The sequence below is a fragment of the Psittacula echo genome, assembly GCF_963264785.1.
Source record: "Psittacula echo genome assembly, chromosome: 8".
Lineage (NCBI taxonomy): Eukaryota > Metazoa > Chordata > Aves > Psittaciformes > Psittacidae > Psittacula > Psittacula echo.
Window position 1 is genome coordinate 1,699,599 of NC_137744.1, and position 12,402 is coordinate 1,712,000.

The 12,402-nt window shown below is 52.7% G+C and overlaps 1 pseudogene across 1 annotated transcript; it reads right to left on the reverse strand.

The window, feature by feature from the left end:
- Positions 1–1,941: 1,941 nt before the first annotated feature.
- On the reverse strand, positions 1,942–6,331 carry LOC308224699 (DNA-directed RNA polymerases I and III subunit RPAC2-like; annotated as a pseudogene). The gene is made up of 5 exons: positions 6,176–6,331; positions 4,954–5,042; positions 3,276–3,352; positions 2,318–2,400; positions 1,942–1,989 (listed from the first exon to the last, which is right to left on the reverse strand). The product of its transcript is annotated as a DNA-directed RNA polymerases I and III subunit RPAC2-like (transcript).
- Positions 6,332–12,402: the final 6,071 nt, after the last annotated feature.

The following is a 12,402-nucleotide window of genomic DNA, read 5'->3' on the forward strand; positions in this document are numbered from 1 at the left end:
CTGAACCCAGGAGCCAGAGGTCCAGAGGATGGGGATGGGCTGGAGATGCTTCCTAGAGCTGAACTGTGTCTCATGGAGTGGAAAGCTGAAGGTCCAGGTGGCTGCAGCAGCGGGTGCAGAGAGAGCATCTCTGTGGGTGGTGGTCCCATTGCTGAGGCTGTGGGTTGTGGGGAGTGAAGAAAATGAGCTCTGAGGCCTTGGTGCTTTACAAGCCCTGGGGCAATGAGTTGGGGTGTTGAAGGACAGGGAAGGTATTTGTTCCATTAAAGCTGGTGTTTATGGAGGGACCTCGGGTGTTATCTCAGCTGAATCCACACAGAGGGGTTTTTGAGGGGGATTCAGATCAGACATTAGGCACAAGTTCTTCCCTGTGAGGGTGCTGAGGCCCTTGCACAGGGAGCCCTGAGAACCTGTAGCTGCCCCATCCATGGCAGTGTTCAAGGCCAGGCTGAAAGGAGCTCCGCTCCTATTGCACATGCAAGTACTGGAGCAATGCAGTGAGAAGCTGGCAGTGTATATAGAAGCAGAACTCTAAATGGGCAGGAGGAAACAGGACCTCTTTAAAGCTCTTCTATCGCACTGGCATCCAATGGCACTTTCCCAGCCCTAGGAGGTCTCCCTTAAGCTACACGCATGACCAGGACCAGCAGCTTTCAGCTCAAAGGGAAAGTAACAACTATCAGAAAAGGAGATTTTAGCTGCTCACGGAAATGCAAGTGCAAAGCCAGCGCCCTGCTGCTCGGCTTCTGTTGCCCTTCACAGGAAGAGCTGTACAGTTACAGGCATGCACATCCTTCCCTTGCTTCCCCACTCAGAAAGAGTGGTCCTTGCAGCTCAGCTCAGCCCAACAAACATGCAACTGGCCCACAGCATCGCCTGGATATCAGAGGAAGTGACCAGCAGATCAGTGACCAGCTGGGTTTCAAGACCTTCTTAAAAAGCTCCAAGTGATGGAGCAACTTTCAACATGAGGAAACCAGCCCAGGCAGGAGCTAAAGGCCTGTGAACAAAAACCACCGCCAGCCTGTCAGTGAGACCAAGCCTATCAATTTCTATTTGAAAGGGTGATTTTCTAGAGAAGACCTGACACTTTCCATCCACCCTTTTATACATCTGTATGTTAATAAAACATGGTGGTGTTTGAAATGAGACTCTCTTTCTATTGGGCATTTCTCATTAAGCAGCGATCTCCACTCTTTCAGGTTAAAGCCATTCCCCCTTGTCCTGTCCCTACATTGCCTTGTAAAAAGCCCCTCTCCAGGTTTCTCAGCCTGTCTCCAGAACCCTCACAGCATCTCTGTGGCCTCCTCTGCACTCACTCCAGCAGCTCCACGTCCCTCTTGTGCTGTTGCCCCAGAGCTGGATCAGGACTGCAGGGGGGTCTCCCCTCAGCACAGCAGAGGGGGAGAATCGCCTCCCTGGACTGCTGCTCACACTCTGGGGATGCAGCCCAGCATAGAGGGGTTCTGGGCTGCAAGTGAATAACGTGCTGTTTAAAAAGGAAGGCCGGTTGTATCTGTTGAAGTCAACTGCAGTGGTGCCTGCAACAGAAAGACTGAAACTGGGAGAGGGTGCTGCCTCTCTAAAAGCTGGACTTTTCACAGTGATGATCCCCTCTGCTCTCTGTGGACGTGGGGCAGACTAGTTCTGTGCACAAGGCTACCTGAGAACTGTGAAATCCTGGGCAGGAAACAGCAATGATGCCTGGAAAGGGAAAGAAATAAGATAGAAGAGTAGAAGAACTGCCTTCTATCATTTTTCATACCCTGCTGAGCTGAACACAGTGTCACCTCTGCAACATCAGCCTCCATAATCTTTATTATTAGAGAAAATACAGGATTGCATCAACGCAGTTGTAAAACACACAACCAGAAATACTTGGCACAGGGAATTCAACACACAGACATTACACACGTCCATGGAGACTGCCATCCCTAAATGCTACTGCATCTCTTCCTCCCTCTGGGCCCTGTACTCCTTCATGCTCCTCTGCAAGCAAGAGCAAAGAGCAAATGTTGACAGCATATACCTGAGCGGCTCATACATCCCATGCCACCACCCTGCTCTGTGCTGTGACTTCTCTGTCCAGCACAGAGGACCCTGAGCAGCTCCAACAGAGCTCCAGGTACCTTCAGAAGTGACTGAGCTTTACATTCACTCCAAGGAACGGGAAGCCAGGCCATGCCGCAGGTCACGCAGAGAAGGTCTGAGATAACTGTAGGTTCTTTATGCCTACAACACAGCTGTCAGCCCCTTCCTCTCACCTCTGAGACCAAGAGACAGAAAAGCCCCCTGAACTCTTCAGGAATAGTCTCACCTCAAAGGCATTGAGCACATGTTAGCAAACACCGATCAGGTCGTTCAGCCCTTTCTGGACTGGCTCAACAGCAGGAAGGGCCCCTTTGGGAAAGAAGATGGGTCAGTGGTTTCCAAAGGGGTTGGTGGCCCTTTCCCTCACCACTCTGGGCAGTGTGGTTGCTCCCCCGTGATGGGAACAGGCTCTTACACCAGGCACATGCCACACACTTCCCTCCTACCAGCCCACCATCAGCACCCTGAGAGCTGAGCTCAGGCCCAGGCTATGGTGCAGGAAGGGCAGAGCCAAATCCTGCAGGTAGCCCCACAGAGAAGGGGTTCCCTTGACAAGAAGAGCCTCAGCACTACTCATTTTTAGGACATTAAAGAGTCAGCAAGCACAAACTAGATACTCGGGGGAACAGCCCCATGAGGAAGGAATGAAATAACGCTGACCTCCTGCGGCAGCAAACAAAGCTGTGGAGCCTAGATGAAGGGCAGTGGACTGAGCTGAAGGGGTTGGTGTGCTGAGAGGAGTGAGTGATGGCCAGAGGCTCAGAGTTGTCAGTGCTGCCTATTAACAGGGAACACAGACCCCTCTGGGAGGCAAGTCAAAAGACAGCACAGACTGATGTGGCCTTTCAAGAGAGCTTTGGTTCACAACCTGATGACCAAAGCTTCCAGACAAGCAAGAAGGAGAAGCAGAAGCAAATTATCTCATTGCAGCTACATATGCCAGCACACTTTGGGTTGGCTTTCCAAAACTTCTGCTGATTTAGGGGCACATGAAGCACCCATCAATCACCTCTGACAGGATGTAGCAGATCTACCTTACCCCAGCACTACAGTACTGTGCCTGCAGAGAAGAGGGAGAAGAGCGGTTTTCTTTACTGAAATGACTCATGGTGGAAACCTGACATGAGCAGAGGAGATTCCACAAAAGAAGGGCCCTGAACATGAAAACAGTGCACATCCCATACCTCTGGTCTGTATTCGGAAGTTGATCTTGCTTTCAGAGGGCTGAGTGATGCAGTAGCCACAGAACTCCACATCAGGGCTGCAGGAAGGGCGAGAGGAGAAGAGAGCAGTGAAAACCAGGCCAATCCACAGCAAATCTCAGGGAAGTCAGGGGCTTGGGCCACCTCAGACCCGCTGGGGCTCAATGTTTCTGACATGACCGAGGGTCTTATAGGAGGGATATGCTGAAAGGACACTACCCATATAACCTTATTCACACCCTTCCATCTATCTCTGAGCTGCAGCTGGAACTCTGCAGGGGAAAGACCTGGCTGGCATCCTGCTCAAACAGGGGATCCTGGCTGCTTGGAAACCTCCCTCTACACAGACCTGTTGCAGTTCTGCTGGGCAGAGGAGGCAGATAGGTCTAGGGCACCACAAGATGTTTGCAGACTGCACGACATCTGCCTTCACAAGCCGAGGTGGTTGGTAGAACAGTTGTGCACACAGCAGAAAGCACACCCCTCACAAGAAGGCTGCTCTTTTTCTTGTCATGGTGATCTATCAGAGGAATTCACATGATATTTGCAATGCAGCTGTCATTTGAGATGAAGCATTGAACTTCCTGCTGGAATTCTTCTGAGCCTTACCAGTGAGTATTCACAAACCCCCAGTGCCTCCCAGCTCAATAAAATCAGAGTGAAGCCATTTGTATACTTTAATGGGGGCAGCAGGATTATTAATTTCCAGCATCAATTCCTGCATCTTTATGGAAGCATTAAAGATGATCAATTTGCTTAATACTGGCTGTTCCTACCCTCTTTTCTGACAGCACTTGTCCCAGAGGTGACATAGATACTGCCTGACCACCTGTACTTACACAGAGTCGCACATCATTTTACCCAGAGCCACGTAAGACATTCAGAAGTCTGTCACATGTCTGTCGTTCCATTTCCTCTGTAACTAACCATAAGCGCAGTGAGGGTTGGCTGTTCCTTAAGGGATGGGAGCTGGAAGCATGAACTGTAAGCCAGCCAATAGGGCAGAGAACTCACTGGCCAGCCCTGTCCCTCAGCATCCAAGCAAGGGAGTAAGGCGGGTGCAAAGGTGGTAGCCGGGGCCAGCCAAGGGTCCAGGTCACCAGGCAGGTTTGTGGGGGTGAAACAGGCCTGAGGCCAGGCCAGGAAAACAATCTGCAGGTCAGCTGAGGGTAATGAGGGTCAGACAAAACCTATGACCACCAAGCAGATGTACAATGTACAACAATGAGCAGAGGCTGATGTCGGGTCAGGAAGTCAGTCCATGGGTCAGCATCCAACAGCCCAGTACAGGCTGAGCTAAAGACCCATATTCATACAACATAGCTCAGGAGAGACTGAAAGCCCTGAGCTGAGCTTAAATGGGGCTCCTGAGCCTGTGGGCAGGGTGTGTGTGGAGGCCCCAGGTGAGGCTGTTCAGACTCATCAAGGCCTATTAGCACTCTCGGGACTAACAGCACAAGGAGAAAGTGAATCCTGCTAAGAGAGGGGGTAGATAAGGACCCTCTGGCACCAGCTCCAATATAAATACTCCAACAGGCATGCACAGAGGTAGTTTTGCCTTTTTCCAGCAGCAACTGAGGTGCAACTTAGTGAGGAGAAGGGCAGAATAGGAGACAGAGGAACCCCCAGCGGTACCAGGCACTGTGGAGACTCCACTTACTTCTTCATGACCATGTATCGGAGAGCATTGCCAAGTGTGTGGTCCTCATCAGGCAATGCAAACGTGACGCAGTTCCCATCTGCCTGGACCTGCCATGAATGGGGAGGGAAGAGATGCTGCAAGGTTCTCTGAACACCAGCCCCAGGGTGAAAAATCAACAGCTGTGCTCAGCTTCAGCACAGGACTTGTAGCTCTGGCTGGCCCATTGCTGTGGCTCATGTCTCAAGTGCTGGAGTGTGACCAAGAGCAACTTCACAGAGGAGGGAAGGTGGCAAAATTATCGAGCTCAGAGAAACCTCCCCCTGGTTATCAAAGTGCCTGTGCACCCTTGCTCCTCACAGGAGAGAAGAGGAGCCCAAAGAATGCTGCAGCTTCAGGGCCTATGGTGGAAAAAAAGCTGTGACTGTTCAGGTTGGTGTGATTCCAGGTCCTGCCACCAGACCAGGGCTAGACAGCAATGAGAGGGACAGTCAAAAACTCCCCAGGGACGTGTGCCGGCTGTCAGCAGGGAAAGCTTATCCCACTTCAAAACCAACTATAAGCCCAAATTCACACACCTAGGAGGAGCCTGGAGAAGCTACTGGCGAGCCTCAGGCTGCTGAGCCCACGTGTAATGAACCCACAATGCCAGCAGCCAGCCCCTGGAGTGGGAGACCACTTTCCTCCTATCTGGCTGCCCTGGAGCTCAGCTCTGCCCAGTTCCCAGAGACAGGCGCAGGGAGCACCCGATGCTCCTGTGCCAGCTTTCGCTGTCGCTGTGACTTAGGGAAGTGCCAGCGGGCAGCCCGCAGCAGTTTTCCTGCAGGGCAGTGCCATCTACTGCCTCGTGCTGCTGCAGCGGCTCTGGAGCGGGACTCAGCGGCCTGAAGGAATGGGGTGAAAAGAAAGAAGACGAAGCCGCTGCTGGCAAAGCCACCCAAAGGCCTGACGTTACACAGTGCTGAGCGATCCTGCCAGAGGGGAGGCTGAGAGGGGATCTTAGGCAGAAGCTCTTCCCTGTGAGGGTGCTGAGGCGCTGGCACAGGGTGCCCAGAGAAGCTGTGGCTGCCCCATCCCTGGCAGTGCTCAAGGCCAGGTTGGACACAGGGGCTTGGAGCAAGCTGCTCTAGTGGAAGGTGTCCCTGCCCGTGGCAGGGGTTGGAACTGGAAGAGCTTCAAGGTCCCCTTTCTCTTGGATCTATTCTCACTGTCGCAATTTATCCCAGCGCCGGCAAACTCCTACCCAGCGGGCCCAGCCTGAGTGGCCCAGCTCAGGGGAGCTCTGGCTGCCGCTGCCGCAGAAAAGCAGAGGCCGCCGGCGGACTAGGGCCGACTCCCGTCCCATTCCGTTCTCTCCCGCCCTCCTCACTACAGGTCCCATCAGGCAGCGCGGTGCCATCCCGCCGGAAGTGACGCCCGCGTCGGGTCTCCTCGGCGGGCGGTGGGGCCGAGGGAGCGGCTTCTGCTGCTGCCGGTGGCGGGGCCGGGACCGGGACCTGCGAGGGGGAACGGGGGCTCGCGGCAGAGCTGGCTGGTGGTCTCGCAGCGTGCGGCTCTGTCTCGGCTTTCTCTGGCTGCGACCGGCCGCGGCGGGGCCGGCACTGACTGAGGGGCTGGCTCCGGGAGGGCGGGAGTCGTGGAGGTGGGAGGGTGGCTGGAGGCTCCCCGGGCCGGGCCGGCGGTGGGAGGCCTTGTTCGGTATCAGCGGGGCTTGGGGAGCTCGGAGAGCGGCTGCTGGCGTGCGGGGAAAGGAGTGGGGGGTGGTAAAGGCCGTCGTTTCTGCGCTCACTGCAGTTGGCCCTGGAGCGGCGTGTGGCGGAGCTTGGGGCATGGTTTGAACGACCGAACCGCGGTAACTGCCTGCGGTTATCCCCGGGGGTATCAGCGTGCTGGGGCGCACCCGCTGCTTCCCTGGAGGGTCGTTTGTACAGCGGTTTCTCTTTCCCTGCCCCTCTCCAAAACATGGTGCACTGCCCTCCGGAACGGGCGAGGGGCTTGGAATACAAATCGAATTGGTGCTGCAATTTTTCCCGAAAGGATGAAGTGAGGTACCTGCACTGAGCAATGCGGGCAGGGAGGATGCTAAACTTTAATTTGGTACGTGAATGAGGGCTGGAGCAGCTCTGCTCTGGAGCCAGGCTGAGAGAGCTGGGCTGGTTCAGCTTGGAGCAGGCTTCTTAAGGGGAGACTTAAGAGCAGCTCCAGTGTCTAAAGGGGCTACAAGAAGCCTGGAGAGGGGCTTTGGAGAAGGGCCTGTATGGACAGGCCAAGAGGAAATGGCTTTAACCTGCCAGAGCAGAGATTCTGATGAGCTCTTAGGCAGAAGCTCTTCCCTGTGAGGGTGCTGAGGCGCTGGCCCAGGGTGCCCAGAGAAGCTGTGGCTGCCTCATCCCTGGCAGTGTTCAAGGCCAGGTTGGATGGGGCTTGGAGCAAGCTGCTCTAGTGGAAAGTGTCCCTGCCTGTGGCAGGGCCCTGGAACCAGATGGGCTTTCAAGTCCCTTCAATCCAAACCAGTCTGGGATTCTAGGATTAGTTACACACCAATGATTAATGGTTGGACCAGATGACCCTTGAGGTCCCTTCCAACCTGGTGTTCTGTGGTACTTGTCTACTTTTAAGCATGTATTTTTTTTAAAAGAGGGCCTAACCCATTGCTACCAGAAGCAGCAACAGAGAATTTGCTCTTGGTTTCAGAGGAGGTGAGGCACAGCATGCCCAACCTGGCCAGGACCAGCATCCACTTCTTGGAGTCCATAAGGAGTAGTTGGAGCTTGGAGTCGGATCTGCAGGTGCCAAGCAGCCAAATTCCCAGAACCCAGCAGTGGTCAGCAGGTCCGTGTGAAGGTCCTCTATGTGCACCCCTGCAGCTGATTCCCTTCTGTCTGTCTAACAACTCTAAGGACACCTTAAGAGGCTTGGTATCCTGAGTTGTTCTTACACTACCTGTGCCATCTGCGTTACTCTTCCTTTTGTTGCTCCAGCTTGGAGCTATCGCTGTGTTGTTCCGCAGCAGCAGCAGCAGCTTGGGGAGACTAGAACTAGTTATAGAGACTTCAGAAGTGGCTTTTCAAACTCAACCTCATGTTCTCTCAACTGTCTGAAACTCAACTGGTTTTTGGTTTGAATTCTTTTTTTTCTTTTTTTACTTCTGTATAGAATGTGTTCCTGCTCCTTTTTATTGTTTGTTCTAGAAAACAAAGTAGGGTTTTATAACTATAGTAACATCTCAAGCTGTTGTGGTCAGTGTGTGTCATTGTTCACAAATGAAGGAACAGTACACAGTATTTGAGTTTGTGAACAGGCAGTTGCAGGGAGAGGGGCTGCTATTTAAAACCTGCCGTTCAGCAGCATCTTAACTCAGATGAAAAGTTAAATACCAGTTAAAAGTGTGCTTTTTAACAATAACCCTCCCTGCTTGATCTGACTTGAAGTGTTCCCTTTTCCAGCCAGCTCCCACCTGCCCTGGGTTTTGTGGCAGAGTTTTCTACTGTCTCTTTGGTTATGAAGGATTCTGTTCCAGTGTCCTTTTCCTCAGCAAGTTTTGGATGCTCTGAATGCATCTTAGTACAGGAAATATGCACTGATAGCAGTATTCTCCCTGCCATCAATGTGATTTTGACAGTGCAGTTTAATAAAATGTTATGGTGCTGGAATAGATTTGCTTTATTCAAACTGAGCCTGACTGTGACTGGTTTTGTGCTAGGAATGAGCAGCCTGCAGGAGTTGTCTTCTTCACCTCTACCACTCTGCACAGGTAAACAGGGCTCAGAGGAAGTCTCATGTGCTGCAAGTGCTGATATTTGCCTTTAATTTTCTTGGATTTCATCAGGATGAGGTGGGGGGTAGCAAAGGAAAACTCCATTCACAGCCCTCGTTTCATGGCTTTTCTAGAATAACATCCACAAGTTGCCCAAGCACAACAAAATAGAGGAAAAACCACTGGCAAAGAGGAAGCTTCGCAGCAGCTCATTCTCAGAGCACAAACCCCTCTTTGCCACACGTGAGTGTGTCACAACCAACTCTACATCAATAAGCTTCTCTCTACCCCCGCATAAAGCTTTGCAGGTTTACAGCACTGCCCTGTTCAAGCTTTTTCTTTATGGAGAAGGTTCTTTTCCAGAACCTGGTTTTGTGGTAAAGCTGGAACCTGGGTCATAGAGAACTTATTTATTTACCTTCCCCCTGTGCAGAACAAAGAGCAGCAGATCCCAGAAGTTTGGTCTTCCTATTGAGTTGTCTTAGCTTTGGGCTATAGCCCCCATAAAGAGCACACCAGCATTTCCCTGCAGGCTCCTGAGTCGAGACAGCTCCTGCTATTTAATGGCTACTGAACATCTATTTAAGGCTAGATAAAGAACAAAATCTCTCTGGAAGAGTGCAGTGTTTAACTAATTTAAGGTTGTCTCTCAGCTGTAGTGCATCAGGCTGTGACACTGCTACGGTGAAGAACCAAGGAGCTGATGTCTACAGCAATACTGACCCCATTACATATTTCTAGACAGATGAGAGGCTTAAGAGAAGAGGCAGAAAGGTGACCAGGGCCTCATTCTGCTTGCATTCATGGGCACTTAAAATAGAAATCCCATATGCCCAGCACCTGGAGGGCTGTCCCACTTCAGGATGGGGCCATGGCCACAGATGAGGGACATTAAGCACAAACCCAAACTCTGTAAGAGATTAGTGTGTCATTAGAGCAATGGTTAAGTTTTGATGGTTAAACTTTATACTTCCATTTTTCTAAGCTGTTCTCACACCAAGTGAGTTCCTTCAGGTATTTATATTGTGTCTACCCCCCTAACCTGCCACATCTGTGTCTCAGTAGGCTCCTAGTCCCTTGCCAGGCTGCTTGGCGTGAGGCAGCCACTGCATCACCTGCAGCCCCAGCTGCAGCCACTGGTGGAAGGACAATGACCTTTAAGGTGAGTGGAGCTTGCAATTGGCCCAGTACAAAGAGGGCAACACTTTTTTGGAAGGGGGGTTGGTGTTAAAGGGGAGGATGCTCCACTCAGACCCTGCCTCTCCCCTTGGCTGTGGCCAGCTGGGCACTCTCATTTCTGTTTTAACCTCCCCTTCTCCCCGTGCCCAGCAGGTTCTCTATTCCCATGCACGTAGTTCCTCAGTGCAGTGCCAGGTTCTTGCAGGGTCATATCACATGTCACGTTCTGCATGCAGTAACTGAGCTAAAAGCAACTGGAAGTTGGGCACACGAGTAGGACATGTGAAAAGGAACAGCCCTGTCCCCTCCCTGGAAGTAGCACATTTCTTGGGTATCCCTTGGCAGCAGCAATGGATGCACCACCGGGCAACAGCAACGTTCAGGGTAAGCATTCACTCAGAGATGTCTTCAGAAAGACACTGAAGGGTGAAGCTTTGGCTCTCCAGGCTCATCGTTCACTTGCTTGCAGGCAGGATGAGCTGGCGTAGATGAGCGCTGCCCACCCACCATGTTGCCATCACCCATGTCCCCCTCTTAATTTGACTGCTCCAAGGAGCAGTTTCTGTCAGTCAGGCCGCTCCGGCCACGTTAATCCTTCCAGGCTGCTGGAAGGAAACTCTAAGACCATGTTCTCTCTTCATCTCAGAAGAGCTACAAGCCAGACCAGGGCAGGTTCCTGCTCGTGGTTAACTCCTCTCACAAGTACATTAAAAGCTTTCCTGGCTCTTGTGTTGCACCTTCTGAGGGGCCGGGAGAACCCAACCAACAACAGATAAAGCAGCACCAACCTGCTCACAGCAGCTGCCAGAAAGCGTTTGCTCGCCTGCTGCTTGGGGCCAGCAGCTTCTTGTGGTTGGGGAGAGGTGAGAGGGGCAGGTGACCATCAGCAGATGTGAAGCTGATGAGCGTGAGCCCTTCTCTCTTCCCCCTCCCACGCTGCTGCAGCCCCTGAGTGTCTCCCACCTCCTTTCAGAGGTTACCAGGAGCGGTCTCACGGTGCTGTCAGCTCCCTCAGCACCGAGGGGCACATCCCCTCAGGGCCCACTGGCATGTCCTCTGCTGATCCTGACCTGATCCCGTCCTACTGAGGGAGCTCTCCATGCTGTGGGTGCTCTCTGAAGGCCAGTCTCGCTGGTAAAAGCCGAGGTGAAGACATGGGGTGCCTTGACCACGTCCTTTGTCTCCAGGTCTCCCCCCCATTCAGCACTAGTTTCAAAGGATGATATTCAGGCACCTGGGATGGACGGATGGATGAATGGGGAGGAATAAACAATGACAAGCAGCAAGGCCATGAGAGAACCAGGGTGACACTTGAGGTCTCAGATACAAAGCTACAGTTCTCCAGAGAGGGAGATTGCTTTGAGATGCAGCCAGAGAGGGCCTGATCTCCACCAGCACTGAGCCATTTGCAGCCACAAGGAAAGCCACACTGACTTTTAAGAGCTCCAAAGAGCAAAGAAGGGCCAGGGCAGGGCAAGCCCTGCAAGGAGCTGCTCAGGGAAGGAAGTGACAGAGCAGAGGCAGCTGGTATGGCTGCAGCCTGGGTTAAACACACAGGTGGGAGCCGGGGGGGTGGGCAGAGAAGTGGAGAAGAGAAGGTGGAAGCAGGAGGGACCAGGGAGCGCTGTGGAGAACATGGGGCAGCCTCGGCTCCTCTCACCTCTTCCATCCAGATTAAGTCCTGCAGGCTCCTCCCTGCTCCGTGCGCAGGGAGGCGAGAGCCCGGCTGCAGCCCTGCGGCTCCCTGAGAGCACTTCCCGGCCTCAGCTGCGCGAGAGCTGCTCCTCCCCAGGCTGAACTACAGCCCCAAGTGCAGCATTGCGAGAGCATGATGCCACCCACGCTGCTATCTGGAGCGCGGCTTGGCCCAGCACCCTGTCCAGCAGGATCTCAGCAGGGTCCAGTTCCCCTGGGAATTTCACCACTTCCCTGGGGAGATGAATTAATGGCTGATAGTTCTCATGGTGAAACACGTTCCTCTTGTGTCCAGCTGGGACCTCCCCAGCAGTAACCTGTGCCCATCAGCCCTCTCCATCACGGCATGTGCCAAGAGCAGCTGTGGTCAGGAGATGCCCAAGGCTCTCACCCTTCCATAGCATGCAGGGTACATAGTGCCTGGCTTTCCCTGAAAGCCAGAGGGAAACAAAACTCCATGTGTGCCCTCCCTGCATTTTTAAAGATGCCTGAAAATCCTGGTGCTGCTGAGGGAGATGCAGCCCTTTAAACTGGAATTACGTGGCTCAGCTGCCTTCCACACGTGCATCCCACCCTTCTGAGCAAGTGGCATTATGTGCCAGGAACTCCACTGCACAGAAAGCCCCATCTGCTTGTGCTACAATGGGGACATTTCAGAACAACACAGGAACTGTTGCCCCGGGATTGTGAACTCAAGCAAACTGCATTACTCAGCAATTACTCACATACTTACAAGAATACAGACAACTTCTCAGGACAAAGGATCTTCATATATTCTTTTAATGACAAGGCTTGGGGTAGTGAACCCGGGACTCATGATTAAAATCCATGTAATATTC